This window comes from Dermacentor albipictus, chromosome 6 (assembly GCF_038994185.2).
Source record: "Dermacentor albipictus isolate Rhodes 1998 colony chromosome 6, USDA_Dalb.pri_finalv2, whole genome shotgun sequence".
NCBI lineage: Eukaryota > Metazoa > Arthropoda > Arachnida > Ixodida > Ixodidae > Dermacentor > Dermacentor albipictus.
Window position 1 is genome coordinate 44336878 of NC_091826.1, and position 19003 is coordinate 44355880.

Sequence of the window (19003 nt, forward strand, 5' to 3'; positions counted from 1 at the left end):
TAATGCGCCGTGACAGCCAGACGTGCCGGGAAGGCCCAAGCGTACCTCTTCATCGCCTTTGAAGAAGACAATTGCTACCGCTGCGGAGCCGAGCCACCGGGAGCAGGTGGGCCCTTGTACAATGGAGCATGAGCGACCCCCCTCCTTCTCCACCCTAGAAGAAGTGGATTGCCACTCTGCGAGGCAAGACCGCAGGGGGATCAAGAGAGGAGGACCAGGCGCCGACTCTCTTCGCCGGGTATGACACCATCGCACGGGCGCCTACCATTGGCTGAAAGTGGCGTCATCGGAGCGGACTCTCCCATTGGTCAAACATGACGTGACTTGCAGTGCTCGAAGGGTTTATAAGAAGCCTTCCAGAGAGACCAGAACAGTCCCTGATTCCCTGATTCACCTCTCTCGAACTTCTTGCCGCGGGCCGCAGCGTCCGAGTTGCTGCCGGCCCGTAATGACTGTACAACTGTTACTGACGTCTCACCTCCTTGTAAATAATGTAAAATAAATCTCCCAAGTTTGGGTTTTCATCCCGAAGTCCGTCCTTCAACCCCTACATCTGAAAGCGATACCGCCTCCGCAGGTTGCAATTTGTCGAAAAGGGGCCAGTGGGAGGGTTAGCGGAGCAACTAACTAACTAACTAACTAACTAACTAACTAACTAACTAACTAACTAACTAACTAACTAACTAACTAACTAACTAACTAACTAACTAACTAACTAACTAACTAACTAACTAACTAACTAACTAACTAACTAACTAACTAGCTAACTAACTAACTAACTAACTAACTTGCTATCTTTTAGCTTTCATATTTACTGCACTACATCGAGTGATTTTCATAGTATACTTTTGCAGTTCACCAAATTCAAAGAAAATCGCTTAATTATGAAATTTTCTAAGCAATCCCAAACGCATTCTTTGAAACGTCTTTCATTGGAGAACTTGGAATTGCATGCTAGGAGGAAGAATTTCGACGGCAGGCAAGCATTGTTCTGACAAATACACTTTTGTAATTTTCGTCGTTTTCCAAATTGCAACAAATATATAATCGAGAGCTTCTTCCATGTAATCGTCATAATCGCAAGTATGTTTTTTTTTTCTTCTTCCAATATCAGTTTATCTGACAACTTTGTTTGATGAAGGCCAGCGATCTCCATCTATTCCTGCCCGGCATCAGCCGACTACATGACGTGTTTGCAAGTTTCTGAGTCTCACAATACCATCTAATCTTCTTTCGCCATCGATATAACGCACCACCGCTCATCTGTTTTTCGCATTATGCATCTACGCATGCACGTAAGAAATAGCATTGCACACGAACTACTGTTCATCTACCAATAAATCAGTTATCCACTGCACTGACAGTGATTTGAGTTGTCAAGGCAGTACCATTCGTTAAACGCATACAGAGGTACTACTCAGTGGCGTAGCAAGAAATCTTTTTCGGAAGGTGGAGTGAGTGCATGCGTTTGACCGGGGACAGATGGGTGGAGGAGTGGGGGGAGGGGGATGTGCTCGACATCTTCCTCCCCCGCATCGCGATGGCTGCGCTCCTGTTACCACTAATGCACCGCATATTACCCGACACCTGTAATATAGCGGGGAATAGTGAAAGTGAGCTTTTCCTTAGGTATAGTCTTAAAGCGGAAAAGCCAGCTTTCAAGGCGTCCTGCGAGCACGCACTCACGCGCGCGCGCGCACACACACACACACACACACACACACAGAGAGAGAGAGAGAGAGAGAGAGATAGAGAGAGAGAGAGCTGGCAATAGAAAATATTATGGCAGAGCCCATCATCACGATGATTGTCGACGTTAGTACCACTCGCATTAAAGCAAAGTAGGGGCACACCGTATTGCTAAGGGCACCTTTATTTAAAAGCTGCAGTGGGGGAAGTAGGCTGAGAATGTTAATCGCATTACTACGTCCACACACAACAGCGGCTACACCTTCGGACGCCACAATTAACAAAAAAGCTCCACTAAAAGCGGCATTCAAAACACATGCAGTTTTGTGCCGCTGTCATTGAATACTTGGGGTTCAACATCTATGAATTCGAATGAACTAGGCCGCAACTGTCCAGACGTGAAACTCTTGCTGCCCGCATTCTCACTTTTATCAGTCGGGTGTCGGGCCATAAAATGCACGCCGTGTCGAGTCACGCCCTGTGTTAGACAGTGCCGTGGAAGCAGTTAAATAGATGCCGGCAGATCGAAAAGTCTTTGTAGTATTCAAAGAATGCTAACAGCATTAATAAACTGCACTCGCTTTTAACTGCCCAAGTCGTGTTGCAGCCTCTACCCAACCGTGTCAGTAGTACGTAAGCCACATGGTAGTTCTTGCCAACGTACAGCGGTAGAAGCGCGAAGGGCCGCCAGGAAGGATACGTCAGAACTTCCTCGTCCGAGGCAGATGGCACGGCGCCCCGTCCGTGCAGGCGGGTAGCCACGACCGCAGACGTGAAAGCAAACGTAACGGGCATCACGGACACAGCGATCAGGTACGGGTGACGTCGAGGATACGTACGGCACGTTGCAGAAATGTGCATTTCCAAAAAAAAGAAAGAAAATGAGACAACGCCGTTACGAGATACTGTCATTCACTGATTACGAATCGACATACGCACTGCATCGTACATTGTGGTCGCCTGGAAGATCTTGTACTGCTGTGCACGCGAATTCACATCGACAGCTATTAAGGTCAGCGGAAACACAATTTCAGCAAATCGAACGGTTTTGTATGCCGCTCTTAAAAATGGTACAAGCACATCGCAGCTATCACCGTTGAACTCACTATTATTGTCTTACGGGTCTACCGCCGCTGGTCCTTCCTGTCACGTGTGTCTCTACGTCAAATCTCCGCTCCTTTTCGCTCATGTCACTCTCACCCAGAGAGTTGCTCTGCGGGGGACATGCCAACCTATAGCGTCGAAGGCGAAGTTTTGGGCTGTATAATGCAATCGCATTACAGTTCTTGATAAGGAACACGTAGTGCCCTTATGATCGGCGCGTTCAGGGCTATGAATACACTGCCTCAGTTATCTGCCAGTGCTACCAACACAGATGACACGCCACCGGCCCAGCTATGATATCCACAATGCGGTTGCATCAAAACTTGCTTATGCTCCATCTGTGTTTCATGCAGTCGGCCGCGTGAGGATATTAACAAGCTTCTATCATCATTGTTACAAATAAATAAGTTGGAATTATAATTGAAAAGCATTTGAATGTAAGTTTAGAGCGCCCGAAATTCGTTTCACATTATTTGTCATGAAATTCGTGAGCTTGTTCTGAAAAAAAAAAAAGAACTGAAATGGCAATGTTGTGCAATAAATGACGTATATCCGCGTGTTCTCTGACTGTTCGGCCTTTCAGATAGTCAGGGTGCGGTTTCTCGTGTTAGAGATGGTTACCAACCGAAATGGGTTAACTTGGAAGAGAAAGTCATTTAATCACCTGAATTAGTTAAATGTGAATAATAACGTGAAATCGTTCAGTGTATTCTTGATTAGTTTTCAACACATTGTTAAGAATGGCGAGCTGCAATGCAAGATTGCCAGCCAGTTACGACTGGGGAAAGCAACATCTTGGGAGCATCGCCGCGAACTTCAAGCCACAGCGTGACTAAAGCGACTTTGTGTCGGGGAACAAGACACGCATCTCCCATTCTCCGTCGCTTCAGCTAGGATGCGTTCGATTAAGCGGGGTTTGTGCTGAAACCGCCGCCATCCTCTAGCCTCATCGCCGTTGTGACGGAATGAGTTCGGCGGACGAACTATTGTGCCCAAACTTCCCAGCGCGGACCTGATCTCCTACGCGTGCGCGAGCTGCCGCGGGAAAGCCGTTTTTTTTTTTGTTGCTTCCCACGCGCCGACCGGGACGCAGGACAACGAGCTACCCAGAATGGATCCGAGCTACCCAGAACGGCTCCCCTCTGACGTCGGTTCCGGACATTCGCCCGTGGGTGCCTTTGTGTGTGTAAACTGTCCAGCGGGCCGGCGGCGAGTTTACAATGAATGAACGAACGTTCGCGTCACCTGGTATCGCGGGAGGACCGAGTGCTTAAAAACTGCTGTGGTGCGAATGCTCGAGACACTTTTCTTAAGCAGTCATGTTGGACTGACACTCTTTTTCTTAAGCAGCTATGTTAGACTGATATAAATACTGTAAATAAACCCATATTCCTCGTTCTCGATGAGAAGCAGTTCTTCCCTTCATCAACGACCTCAGCGTGGATAAGTTGGACGACGGCATGGGCCAGCTACCTTCGAATTCATGCCGGACTCCAATCTTGACAACGGATCACGAGCGATGGGATTGAGCCCCCAATACTGACAACATGCAATTGAACGGTACACGCGCAATGATGTCAAGAAATGACGTAATAGTTCTGCTGAAGCCCGCAAGGTGGAGAGAAATAATTAATCAAGGGAAAATGAGACATCTACCCGAACGTGGAAAATTGCTACAAAGGAAACCCATACAGGTACTTCGAAAGAAAAGGCTCGCTGTTGAAGGAAAATTCGGCCTCGTCCGAGACTCGAACCTGGGACCACCGCCTTTCAGGGGCAGCCGCTCTACCATCTGAGCTAACCAGGCGGCCACGAGATGGCAAGGCGAAGTTGAATTTGTAAACAACTCGAAGCAAAGGCAAGAGTTTGACGTAATAGTTCTTCGGAAACCCGCAAGGTGGAGAGAAGTAATTAATCAAGGGAAAGTGAGACATCCACCCAGACGTGGAAAATTGCTACAAAGGAAACCCATACGGGTTCCTCGAAAGAAAAGCCTCGGAAAGCTGCCCCGTAAAGGCGGTGGTCCTAGGTTCGAGTCCCGGACCAGGACGAATTTTTCTTCAACAGCGAGGCTTTTCTTTCGAGAAACCCGAATGGGTTTCCTTTGTAGCAATTTGCTACGTTTGGGTGGACGTATCATTTCCCCCTGATTCATGATGTCAAGAAATGCGTATAAAAATTAACTGTTCCCTCTTTGTGTAAGTATGAAGAAATAATAAGCAAATAAGAACAAATAAAGTGGGCGAATAGACTACATGTCACGTGTGAAAGCATGGAATCCCGTATCAGGCGCGCAAACACGCAAGATCCGCATTGCACTCGTACTGCTGAAGATGTAAGTTAGGTTCCCATTTGCGGCAATCTGTCGTCTCGTCCACTTTCATTTTTTTCCTATTACTTTTACGTTTAAATTACAGCCGAACGGCTTTACAACGAAGCGCTTAGGGACTCCGATTTCGTTCGCTATACAGGTCACTTCGTTTTAAAGGTCGCGCACCGCGCATCTCAAAATAGAACAGGGGGCAGAACTATTCCTTCGTTATACAGGTCATTCGTTGTACAGGCGTTCGACTGTGAAAAGAACATTCATTTTCCCTTTTGCTTTCGTCCACTCCATTGTTTGTTCGCTTTAACTAGCGAAAATGCAAACCCCTAGGTTTAGACGCAATCGCTTTAGACGCAATCGATACTTTTTATAATGTAACAGGCCCTGGGGTTATATACAAACGTCGAAAATTTGGTCGTCAGAGCGATTACTCCGATGAAGGCAGGTCCACCTGCCGAACGTCAGTGAAGCTGTCTTCCGTGTGTGCCGTACTAGGGCATTCCTACACGAGTAAATGTGATTCCACGTGACAGTCGGTTTCGTCACGCCTCTCAAAGGCCGCAGAAGTTGTGTTTCGGACGTTCACTTTTTCTTTACTTTATTGGCCATAAGAAAGCCGACTTCAAGCAAGTGTAGCGAAGCCAAATTTGTCTTGAACTAAACAAATTTTTATGGGAGCTCTGCCAATAAATATATTATTCCCAGTGTATTTCCGGCATTTATTTATTGTGCAGATTCACTCAAGTGCCTAAAAATTGGCATTTTGGAAACTTTTTTTTTCAGAGATAGCTCGGGAAGCGAGGATTAAATATATGTGATCTAAGTGCAAGAAAAAAAAAAGTCGCAGCTTCGCCCGATAAGCGAAGCATCGATTTCGATAGCATATTAGTAGACAGCTATACAAAGTAAGGATGGTAGAAGACGAGTCAAACACTGACCTTGAGATGTAGTTCAGACCCCAAATACTGTCCCAGTCCAGACGCAGTGTGTGTAGCCATTCTCGTCCTAGCAGTGGTGGTCCTGCTTGGTCGACGAGGTAGAGCGGCAGCTGCGCCGTCCGTCCACTATGCTGCACGTTGACAACCGCGACGCCACAAGGCCGGACGAGAGCTCCGGTATAGGTGCGTAGGGTGACGTCAGTGACGTGCTATCGCCGACACAACAGCTTTATCGGCAGAGTGAACTTGTAAACATTCGCTTACTAACTCAATTAACAAGCATGGTGTCACGCGCGCGTACAGGCAAACAAACGCACCTTAATGGAAGACAGCAGACATTCGCTTGTCGAAAGGCTGGCGTTAGGAAGAGCGGCAGCAGCAGCGAGCGAATCGACCTTCGTGCTAACCTGTTGCCTCAACGCAAACGAAGCCACGCGAACACAGCGCACGCGAAGCTATCAATCAGCCCTCGGCGCAGCTAGACTTTGTACCCGTCGCAGATCGCATTCAAGATAGGGCCTGCGCGGTCGCGCTCAGCCGCGCCGTACGCAGCCGCCACCGGAGTAGAACCTAAAGCCCCTTAAACTTCGTAAAGTACTGCCACGCTTTGAAGAATGCCACCTCCTCCTCGCGCGCTCTGGCCTAGGCCTACGCCGCTATTGGCCTAATAACATCACGCAGGCCCTCCCGCCATGCATCAGCGCCATTTTTGCTCGAGAAGCGTCTACGGAGTGGCGGGGAGCGCATGTAGGCGCCGTTGCACGGAGGAAGGAAACTCAGGAGAGGCCCTGACGTCACTCTTTGTGAAGCTAAAGTGAAGCCGGAAGTTGGCGTTGCTCATGGCGTTGCTCCGCCTATCGGGCCAGCTCTCCTCTCTTGTTTACATTTCTCTCGAAACCACGCCGCGCTGCGCGCAACCGTGCTGCTCGGACCCGCGCAAACCAGCACAACAAAACTCGGAGACCAACGCAAACCTGCCCGCACGGCGCCTTTGCCACGGTACGTACCTACGGAGCAACACGTGTGAGCGTACAGAACCATAACAGAGCCGCCATTGTGGCCCGAAAGGCGCGGCCGCTACAACAAAGAAATAAAAAATCAACAAATAAGAGGAGAACCTACTACGTCACTTCCTCCACACTTTTCTCCTAGCGCGCGGAGTGGGTAGGGCCTCTCCTCAGTTTCCTTCCTCCATGCGCCGTTGCTACGCTCGAGCAGTGTAGGTGGCGCCACGGTCGAGGAGGGAGCGTGAAAGAGAGGAGAAACGAGGAGGAGAGTGTCGTTACTTTACGAAGTTTAAGGGGTTTTAGTAGAACGGTTCTTTATTCTATGGTAGAACCCCCTCCCTCCTAGATGCCCTGCGCGGGATGGAAGAACGCGCTTCCTCTCCGCCTTCCTCCCTTGCGCGCGCCTGATCGAGCACGGCCGCTGGCATTCTCGGCCGCTTGACTGGGCCGAACGGCGCTAGCTCTCGGGGACGGGACGCGTCGGTTTCCACGGGCGACGGCGTTCGAAGCGCGTTCCTCACGCACTTTCTATGCCGATCCGAGACAACGGTCTCCGACTGGCAGCGCCGCGTCGGTGACGGCGTTTTCGATGCACGCGACAGGCCGCACCTTTTTTTTTTTATCCAGCTTTTTATCCCGCGGCCGTGGATCGAGCCACCGTCCTCGGCTCACCCTCGCACGTTTTTATTTGCACACACAACAGATGGCGCTCGGCTACCATGTTATGTACCAGGCCTGACTTTTGCCAATGCGGTTCTATGTATTAGAACAGAGACCCGGCAACAGTTGGAAATTAGGCAACGTGGGGTGGGTAGGCTCGCTCTGGGAGCACATGGCAAGACACCAAATCTTGGAGTGCAGGGGGATCTGGGATGGTCTTCTTTCGAGGGCAGAGAGGCTAGTAGCAAGATAGCCTTTGAGGAGCGATTGAGAAAAATGGGGGAAATTCGGTGGGCTAGGAAGGTTTTCAGTTACTTATACACGAGGAATGTTGACACGAGGTGGAGGAAGCGAACTAGAAAATTGACAAGCAAATACTTGGGCAGTAGCGGGGGAACAAGTAAGGAATCATCTGTCAAGAAAAAGGTTAAGGAGGCAGAGAGGGGTATGTGGAGTACAGAGATGCAAACCAAATCGGCATTGGAGACATACAGGACGTTTAAGCAGGAAATAGCCAAAGAAAATATTTACGATAACTCTAAGGGAAGCTCATTGTTGTTCGAAGCCAGGACAGGTGTACTGAGGACAAAAACGTACCGAGCCAGATACCAGGAGATAGATTTGGTATGCGAGGCGTGTAGAGAGGAGGAGGAAACGGCGGAACACCTGATACTTGCTTGTAAACAACTTCACCCTGCAGTTGAATCTAACGGGGAACTATTCAAAGTATTGGGTTTTAAAGACAGTGAAAGTAGAATAGACTTTGAACAGGTAGAAATAACTAAACGGAGGCTATCTGATTGGTGGACAATATCAACGCAGAAGTAAAGGAGTAAATACATAGGTATGCATGCATATAGAACGATTAAAGGCTAGGTGGCGCGCGTCGCCGCCGCCCGATTCAAAGGGTTGAGCCACAATCATCCATCCATCCATCCATCCATGTTACCATGACTACCATATTATGTTACCATGACTTTGAACAGGTAGAAATAACTAAACGGAGGCTATCCGATTGGTGGACAATATCAACGCAAAAGTAAAGGAGTAAATACATAGGTATGCATGCATATAGAACCACTAAAGGCTAGGTGGCGCGCGTCGCCGCCGCCCGATTCAAAGGGTTGAGCCACAATCATCCATCCATCCATCCATCCATCCATCCATCCATCGCACTTGCAATCTGTACGGAACGTCGGGGCGAAGGGGCAAGTACACCTGGAGTGTCCATATAATGGTTATCGCAACAAAAGAAAAAAAGTACAGGTTTTAACATTCCACGGACATCCGAATGTCCGATAGCTACGCCTGCAGAACGTCAAGTCGCACGCCTTCCTTCCGTTTCTTTTAATCTTTTTTTTTTCTTGCTCGGCTCGGTCCTGCAGAAGACATCTTTAATATTGTCACGACGTTAACAAGCGAGACATTGGCAAAACACCCGTGTACTTAGCTTCAGGTGCGCCTGGCGCGCGGTAAAGAACCCCAAGTGGTCAATATTAGTCCTTAAGAGGAAGCTTTAGCACGGGTGCTCCTATCTAAATACATGTAAAAGGAGAATTCGTTTTTCTCGGCAACCACTGCACCAAATTTGGCGAGGTTTGCTGCAGTTAAAAGAAAAACTTAAAATCTAGTGACTGTTGGTTTCGAATTTTCGATTTAGGTCGTCAATTGTTTATAAAAATTTGGCAAAAAACGCAAATTTTCAGAAAACGAAACTATCAAGTTTACAACTCCGTAACTCGGCAAGAAAAAATGATATCGCAATTCTGTGAATTGTACCTGATAGCACATCTAAAGCGGACAAAATTGATATATTACACATGAACCTCAAAAAATGGGGAAATGTGTAATTACAACTTTTCCAGAACCCTCGTAAACAACGTAACAAATTCACGTAAGATGTAAACTGACATAACAAATTTGTCCGCTTTGAATGGTCTAATGGATGCCGTTTACAGAATCGCGATATCTTTTCTTGATGCAGAGCTATTAGTTTGTAAACTTCGTGCTTCTATTTTTTTCAAACGTCTGAATTTTTGAAAATCCTTTTAACAAAATTCAAGCCCTTAATCAAAATTCTGCTTCCAACAGTCACTAGAATTTATCTTACTCTCTCAAATGCAACAAATTTCATCAAAATCGGTCCAGGGGTTATCTCAGAAAAACGTTTTTGCGTTTTTACATGTATTTGAATAGGCCGCGTCGGAGTTGGGCCCGAGCTAAAGCTTCGTCTTAAGAGGAAGCTTTAGCTCGGGCCCATGCAACAAACCTCGTCAAATTTGGTGCAGTGGTTGCCGAAAAAAACGAATTCTCCTTTTACATGTATTTAGATAGGAGCACTCGAGCTAAAGCTTCCTCTTAATGCCCCACCTACAGCGTGCCTCATAATCAGTGGCGTAGCTAGGTCGTCTGGCACCCGGGGCCCTTAGCTCTTCTGTCACCCCCCCCCCCCCCCCCGGGTGTAGTCGAGGAAGGCAAGGATATCGACAATTTTCGGGTGTCTTCAGACGTATATGACACCCCCTCCCCCCCCCCCCCTACTGGCCCCGTGCACCCGGGGCCCACGGCCCCCCGGCCCCCCCTGTTGCTACGCTACTGCTCATAATCAGGTCGTGGTTCCGGCACGTAAAACCCCATAATTAGAACCGGGCAGACCAAACTTAAAAACTGGCGATTCGCATTGATGAGCCGTCAACAGCTATTTCAGATTCTTGTTTCATTGCTATATATATTAATTATAAACTGAATAAATGAAACTATCAAAACCACGAGGAGGACGCTACCGAAACCGCATACTAGTAGAAGCTCATCCAAAGCCAACGTTGTGCCGCCGCGGTCATGGCAGCGAAGTTCTTTATTCTCCGGCAGCGAGCGGCCTATCCTCTTTCGATGTCGGAAGCCGGTTTTGTCTTCCTGGGTGATTTGACGCGGTCGCGGTACACCTGCATCCAAGTTCGCTCTGCTTCGATTGTGTGGAACACGGCATACAATACGTCACCACGTCGCGAATAGAAGGGGACAGGAAGTTTTCGTATTACACGGGCTCTTCCACTGGCACAACGCGCGACGCTTCGCAGGCAATCGCTACACTGACATTGTTTGTGCCAATTTGTTCTTGATTTTGTGATTGTTGTTTGCTGAGAGGGCCCTGCGTCACGGGTAAGTCTGGTTTGCCGCAGGTAAATCGGAGAAAGCTCGGTGCTGTCGGCTGGTGCCCTAGTTGAGTGGGTCGTTGACAGAGCGATATGTCAACCGCATATTTGAAGGGAAAAAAAAGCGGTCTTAAAAAAAAAAATCGTACTTATTGCAAACTGTGTGTGATACAGTTTGCAGGCCTGGGCAGATCGTCACTTGAGACGGTCGAACTACGCCTGAGTCGCACTTCCTTGCATTGGTTGAGAACCTCGCCCGCCGATTTCAGAGCACATCCGCAGACGTTCTTGCTCGCATGCCCGCAAGCATTTCGCCTTTTCGCGTGTTGCTTTTGCTTACGTACGCGCATGAGTAAAAGAAAATCGGCTGGGAGACACAGTCATGGCTGTTTTCCTTGCTACTGGGAATCGGAATTTTATTACTGTAGTAATTCAAAGATCGAGACCTTTATTTTCTTTTTTTTTTCTGGAAAATGCAACACTGAATCGCCCGTGTATTTTATGCGGGGAAACTTGTATTTGCCGTTTGTGTGTGTGCGGCAATCATAGGAAGATCTTCGTAGACGTCAAATACACTTCCTGTGTCACGGACAGTGATTTTTGCAGTAACATGATTTTGTGCTTTGAGGATATTGGGAAAACTCGCAGTGACAACGGAGGTGGCGTTGCTCTAGTGATTCGTGCCTGAATTCTAGAGTTTGGTCGCAGCTCATGGGAGTTATAAATGGTAAAGCATTAATGTGGCTAACTTATTTTATTCTTTAGAGTAGTATAGGCATATCCACTATTGCTACAGAACTGGCCACAATGTGGCTTAATGCCACTTTGTAGTGACAAAAAGTAAACTTGTAAAATCTTATAAATGCATACCTACCGTGTATTTTATAGAACATGAATTTTTCTATGCTGCTGTTGTAACGGCTCAAATGTGTCTATTTTCCTTTGTATCAAGTCTTGTGCAATCAGCTTTGTATGAAGGGTGACCGTGTTTTTGTCGCAGTTTCCCAGAAGATTACCATAAGCAAACATTTTATGCTCGAAATGGCAAATGTGCAGCATGCAGTTGTAACATATTTTCACCGTGGCATGCGTCAGCAATCATGCATCGATTTCACGCTGCGTGATAACTATACTGTAACTGCAACCAAAATGTGTTCAGTATAGATATAGAATAAGTGGGGTGATTTATGGTATTCATGTTGCTCGTGTTAGGAACCTGGCTGATACCCACCGTGGTTGCTCAGTGGCTATGGTGTTGGGCTACTGAGCACGAGGTTGCGGGATCGAATCCCGGCCACGGCGGCCGCATTTCGATGGGGCGAAAACACCCGTGCACTTAGATTTAGGTGCACGTTAAAGAACCCCAGGTGGTCGAAATTTCCGGAGTCCCCCACTACACCGTGCCTCATAATCGGAAAGTGCTTTTGGCACGTAAAACCCCATAATTACATTTTTTGAACCTGGTTGATGTACTGATGAGAGGAGGTCCTATGCTGAAAATATGTCGGAAATATGTTTCATGCTGTCCCTGCTCAAGTTGTTGCTTTTCATTCATTGCCCTCTAAACGTTGTGCTTGCACCGTTTCGTGGCAGCCCTGCATGGGACGTTTGACAGCTAGGTATCTTCCAGCTGCGTGCTCTCTATTTACATGTTTCTTTTCTTTTTTTCTCTTTTGTCTGTGACAGGTGCGTACATGGGTACTGCCACCATACTAGGCAGGTGCAGCTAACACTGAATCATTGCTGCAATGCACCGGCCATCTGGAGACTTGAGTGTTTATGAGTGTTTAGTGATCATGAAACAGCTTGCAAGCTGTTGCGGCCATGTGACACTTGAATGTACTATTGCATTGTGTTGAAGTACACTGGTAGTCTTATCAATCCCTGATCGTGTTTGCCCACACACGTAAACATAGCCAGAGTTTGCAGGTGGCCTATGTAACCACAGCTGTGCAGCACATGCCTGCAGTTGACCACTCTGCGTTTGGACAAACTCAGCTTGCCCTTGCAATTTTATGCATGACCATTCGTGCGAACACACCTTACCTGCAATGACCGTGCCTCTATTTAATGTTTCAGATGTGCAGGGCTTGCTGTGTACAGGCGCCGACAAAAGTGGTATACTCCACGCAGCGAGAGCCGGAGCAACGGCACACTGCATCGCGACGCCATCTACAGGTGGCATCTGGGACCGAGATAGCCGATGGGTGCCCTTTATTATCTGCAGACATGTCTCAAGATGCTGCCTGTAGATGGCGTTGCGATGCAGTTTGCTGTTGCTCTGGCTCCCGCTGCGTGGAGTATACCACTTTTGTCGGTGCCTGTACTTGTCTTGCGGTAATCATAGACGGTGGCACCATACTGTGCGAGTCGCACAATTGAGAATGAAATTTTTGCAGAATGAATGTTGTCGCCTGGTAGGGTAGCATTGTAGATGGGCGGTATGTGTGCATTCAGGAGCAGCATTCTCGGTCACTCACATTTAGGGATACTTCCACTATTTCAAAACTCACGTCATAGACGACAGTCCTGACACAGTGCCAAGCACATTGTCTTCGCACAGTGCAGAAAGTGACTACTAGAGACCATATTTGCAGCCACTAAAATGTGGGTTTTAGATGCCAGGCACATAAAAACTCATTTTAGGTACAATGGGCACCAAAATAGGCCCTATGTATTGTTCACTTTCTCAGAACCTTCTTTTATTTTCATGGCCAAAATACTCTGTAGGCCAGGCCGTGAAGGCCGTTGTAGGTGTTTTTGAGAGGCACTGAATATATGACTGTGATAAGTGTTTCCAGTTATTAGTTAATTTCTTGAGCCATGCCTTTTCTATTTGAATTATCATCATCACTTTCTCCTCCTCCTCTTGTTTCTCTTTTCCCCTTCCCCAACATTGAGACGCAGGCTAGAAAATAATAGTTCAGGCCAAGCTCTCAGATTTTCTCTCATAATAAATCTCCATCTCACCATTCCAGCGTCAATGTGAGTGGTAATGGTAGTGTTTTCTTGTTTTTTGGTGTCAGTAACATCTACGTTTGCAAGCTTTTCATGACACATCCACTTGTATATTGAATGCAAAATCATCTACAAATGCACATTTTGATGCAATGCACCAAGTGTCAACAATGTATGGAAGAACGAGAAGAAAGGGGGTTAACCGAGGGGCTCGATTTTTATTCATTACATCATGAGAAGCCAACAAAGGCACCAAGGACAACATAGGGGAAATTACTTGTACTTACTAATTGAATTAAAGAAATGATAAGTTAATGGCAATGAAAGTGGATGAGAAAACAACTTGCCCCAGGTCGGGAACGATCCCACGTCTTCGCATTACGCAAAGCACTGCACATGTAACGCGATGCTTTGTAATCGTGCTTTGTAACCTGTGGCAAGTTGTTTTTTCATCCACTTTCATTGCCATTAATTGATCATTTCTTTAATTCAATTAGTATGTACAAGTAATTTCCCCTATGTTGTCCTTAGTGCCTTCTTGGCTTCTCATGAAACAATATATGTAGTTATTTTCTTGCAACTTTCTCAATCTGGATGCGATGAACATCAACAGTATTCAAATTCTACATATTTTTGTTGAGTCCTGTCGCTATGGGAGTCGAGTTTTCAGTCTTAATGCCTCCTTTTAGTATCCTAAGTGTCTTTTGCTAATGCTACCTTCTTGCAAGAACATCTTACAGCATGTTTTGATAGTTATGTGACAAATTGTTTTGCTTTTTGAGTATGTGATCCTACTGTAATACTGGACAATGTTGCACAATGTTGTATACTGTAGCTTCTTGCCACTTATGTATCTTCTTGATGATGCGCGCCCAACACTGCACAATTTTGTCTGCCACATAACCACATGACAGTCCGTTCTATATTAAACACAGAGTTGTCATTAACCATTTCACATTGGCTACCATCAACAAAGCTTACTGGATGTTGAAATCGATATAGTCTTGAGGAGACTTATATGTAGGGTATGGGAAACCATCTTGCACGTGCTGGAGTGTGGCTTTTTCTCCCATGATAGTGTCGCATCTTAAGGTCATGTGATCATCATGACCACTTGAAAGCTTGGTCACATGATCTCCCTGACACCATGGAAATAATGAAATGTAATAATTGGCTGGTACATCTATACAAGTTCTCTTTAAGTTTGACTGTGGTAGGTATGCATACCTGCCAACCTAGGGCTCACGCATTTCGGGATATTCAACAGGGGGGGGGGGGATGACAAAAGAAAAAAGTTTTTTTTTAATGCCTACCAGTGCAGTTACTGGACATCTCAGACCTTGTATTCTGACTGGAGGTGGCGACTGCAGGTGCACATAATAATTAAGGAACACATACTATATCTCCGTGAGAGTGCTCCTTTTCCGTTCTTAATATGTTTCCCCACATAACAAGTCTCTATGGTGACGAAACTGACCAAAGATAATCGCCCATTGTGCAACTCGTGATAAACCTTTGCTTCATGCAAACTCTCAAACGCATGTCTCAATCTAATGCGAACCAAGTTAGGCTTACACTGTCTACGTACAAATGGCTTAGATTTCGATCAGACTTTGGCTAGCTAGCTAGTGCATAATTTCAGTCGCAATGCAACTGTGCTGCATTAACATGTCTTGTAACGGTGGGGCTTAGGCAGCTTTTCGGTAGGTTTGTGGCCATGGTTGTACAGTCGACAGAATAGCTTGGAATCGGGAAGTCTCCTGGACGGATCGGGGGGGTTGGCATGTACACCTGTGCTACTGTGTTCTTCAGTTGCCAGCGAATATAGTAACATCTGTTTTACTTCATATTTTCCAGCAACGATGCAGGTTGAGAACGCCCTCATGTGGAAGCGCCCCAGAGAAAAGAGCCTCCTGAAGTGCCAACAGTGCAACTACACCACCTGCCAACGAGGCCACATGAACCGGCACATGGTGGTGCACACGGGCAAGCGCCCCTTCGGGTGTCACCTGTGCCCCATGGCGTTCAGCCGCCGAGCCAGCCTGGCCGATCACGTGCAAACGCACAGCCGCAGCAAGAAGTTCCAGTGCCGCTATTGCCCCGTCACGTTCACCGACCGGTCTGCACTCTGGCGGCACTTCACTGTAATGCACTTCACGCCGTAGAATTGTGTCGGCACGTTTTGCTGCAAAGCACACGGCTCTGAGTCCTTGCTGCCGCGGTGACATTCCAATGGGTGTGAAGTGCAAGCATGCTTGTGTACTTGGATTACGGCACATGTTAAAGAACAAGAAGCAGAAAAGAAAGCATGTGTTGCATTTGAATTTAAATTGTGCCAGTATGTGAAAGCAGCAATACATGGGATCTCCCATGGAGTAAGGACAGAAGTCAACAAGCCAAGCATTCAGTTGGCTCTAGATGTGCCACATGGAATGTGTCAGCGAGCTATACGCCCGTACATATACACCGTATGTATGTATACACCGTATACCGTATGTAGCATAAATGTACCGGGTATTTCTTCTTCTTTTTTTACACCATACAGAATTTTTACAAATTTCTGGCGGCAGATAGCATAATTCTGGTCATTGAGCTAGATTACTTGAAGCAGCAGACATTACTGGCTGGAGATATAGAATTGCATGATCAATTCTCAAAAACGTACTCGTGAGCTTTTTAATTATTTATTTTACGGCATGTATTACAAATTACAAGTTGCAGCCTGTGAGTTCGCAAGGTGTATTCACTTGAAAGGAATTCCCTGTGTCTGCAAGGAAATGCATGAGCATTCTAAATACCTTTATGCTTCAATGCATAAAGTGGCAGTTTGTTGAAAAAGTAAGTGGGGCAATAGTGCACCTTTACAAAAAGTTGGCGGTGCATATCTCCAAACCAGTGCCATCCATTGAATTCGCTCCAAGTTCATGTACCTGATAAACTCAGCGGCTACCATTCCTAAATTGCAATAGGTGCCTTATCCTCCTCAGGCCTGCTCAGGGGCATAATTGCTTCGCAAGCTGGTTCTTATTGCTGACTGGCAAACTAGCAACATGAAAAACTAATTTTTTTGTTCAAGTACCCTGGTTAGATGCTCAGAACAGCGTCCCTGTGTGAATGGACGAGGTAATTATGTCCTCGTGGTTCTTGTTGTAAAAACTGTTTTCTTTGGCCAATACACTGAGATGAAGCTCTAACACTGCGTAGTATGTTGGCATGCTTGTGCAACATCCTCTATTTTCGTGTCAACTGGCCATAATTGAAAAGCACTTCCTGGCTGCTTTTTGTCATCTGTGACAACACACCGGCCTAGACTAAATTGGTGGGAACTATAAAAAGCTCACAGCAGTATTGCACCTGAACCATTTTCACACAGTTTTGCATACCTCACCTTTTATATTGAGGAGAAATGTTACAGCGAAGCTGTTAGCCTGTAGTTGGTCAAGATTTTTCATGGCCTTGTGTGTGTTGCTCACAAACACAAAAAATGTCATGTTTGGCCTGATGACATCATCAGATTACGAAATCAGGCAATGTTGTCACATGACGATGCTGTTTTCTTGTATATTCGAATTGCAGTCCAAAGCTCTCATGTCTGCAGCTCATGTGCAAGTCGTGCTTTATGAATTTTCTAGTGCAATTTACTTTGAGAAATCCAATTAGTTCAATAATACACTTGCACTTGATGGAGGGCCTGGACGAATGAGCATGTATGCTGCACTATCACACACGTGCATGCATGACGTATGTCGCTTGTGATGGTGGTTCTTGTCTAACATCTGTCATGCATGTCTAACATCTGCAACAGGCTCACTGTACATTCACTTTTACAGGGTGGAATGGAGGCGTTTTTTTTTTACACAATCGCTGCTGAGGCTAATCTAAAGGAAGAAGAAAAGCAACATGCCCAAATGGGTATGGGACTGGAGAGGTTGAAGCAATTAAAAAAGTTAATTAGTAATTTTTTGGTACGTAGTCGATTGTGCATTTCGATTTCTCGTGTGAATACTGTCCGCCGCTTCGAGCAATCCAGCTTACAGATTACATTACGATATCTGCACCACAAACTTTTTTAAAGTTCTGTATGGTCTAATGAAAACATACTGTTTGTGCATATATCCATAGGATACGCATGCGGCAAAAGCATTAAACTGCTTGCTGCAGAACAGTTGTTTGATTCATAACAACCATCCTTAACGAAATCAAGCATGCCTTGCATTACCTAGATGTGAAGTGAAGTTAATACTGCTCTTATTTTAAGCATATGGCAAAACTAGACTGGATCTCAATTGGTGACTGAATGTTAGGCGAATGTGTTTCTGCCGATCATCGGTGATATAGTCACTGCCTGCTCTACGTGTCACTCATTATTATATTCAACATGGTGGTGTGAAAGCTTTTGTAGATAGCAAGCGCTTAGCAGCCTTTTATTGAGAAGCATTGCATTTTATCATTCTCTTGTGACTGCTTTATTTACAAAAGCTGACAATATTAATCCAGCCATATATCTTTGATCACTTGCATTGTGCGTCCTTCAAACGTTCCTTTTATTTGTCAAAGGGAAGCAGAGTGTTTCTTTACATGTTGTAGCACCCCTTCAGTATAGCAGAAGAAACACGATTTTAATTCTGCATCCTTAAAATGTACACATCTGTTCCATTAAATTGTGATTAAGATCATTGCAGCTAAGCATCCTAACATGCAGCTCTGTGCTGGTGACAAATAGCTGCAATCCGGTGGTCTTGTTTAGTTGGACCAACAGTAAACATTGTACATATTTAGAGGGAGTGTGTGCGTTCTCTCACCTTATTTTCTGTGGCAACAAACCAGGCAATAAAGTGGACATGCATAATTTGTTCAATCAAGGCATCTTCAATTTCCTTTCTGTTATTGAAAACACGTAATCGGGAAGTTTGCAAGCACTGGATAGGTCGCCACTCCGGATGGCTGAACTATATTCGAATCGCGCTGCTTTGCCTTGGTCCAGCAACTCGGCCACTGATTTCTGCGCACACCCTTCTAGGTGAACATCTCTTTCTCAGACATTCTTGCTTGTGTGCCCTTGGGCATTGCGCCTTTTTGCATGTTGCCTTTGCATACATGTGCGCATGAATAAAATAAAATCAATTGGGAGCAACTTGCAGTTATTACCCATAACTTATGTCGTTTTCC

At 46.1% G+C, this 19003-nt stretch overlaps 1 long non-coding RNA gene across 1 annotated transcript; it reads left to right on the forward strand.

Moving 5' to 3' along the window:
* Positions 1-10501: 10501 nt before the first annotated feature.
* Positions 10502-18692, forward strand: LOC135921991 (uncharacterized). The gene is made up of 3 exons (XR_010570686.1): positions 10502-10883; positions 12563-12592; positions 15692-18692. It is a non-coding gene; the product is annotated as an uncharacterized lncRNA (long non-coding RNA).
* Positions 18693-19003: the final 311 nt, after the last annotated feature.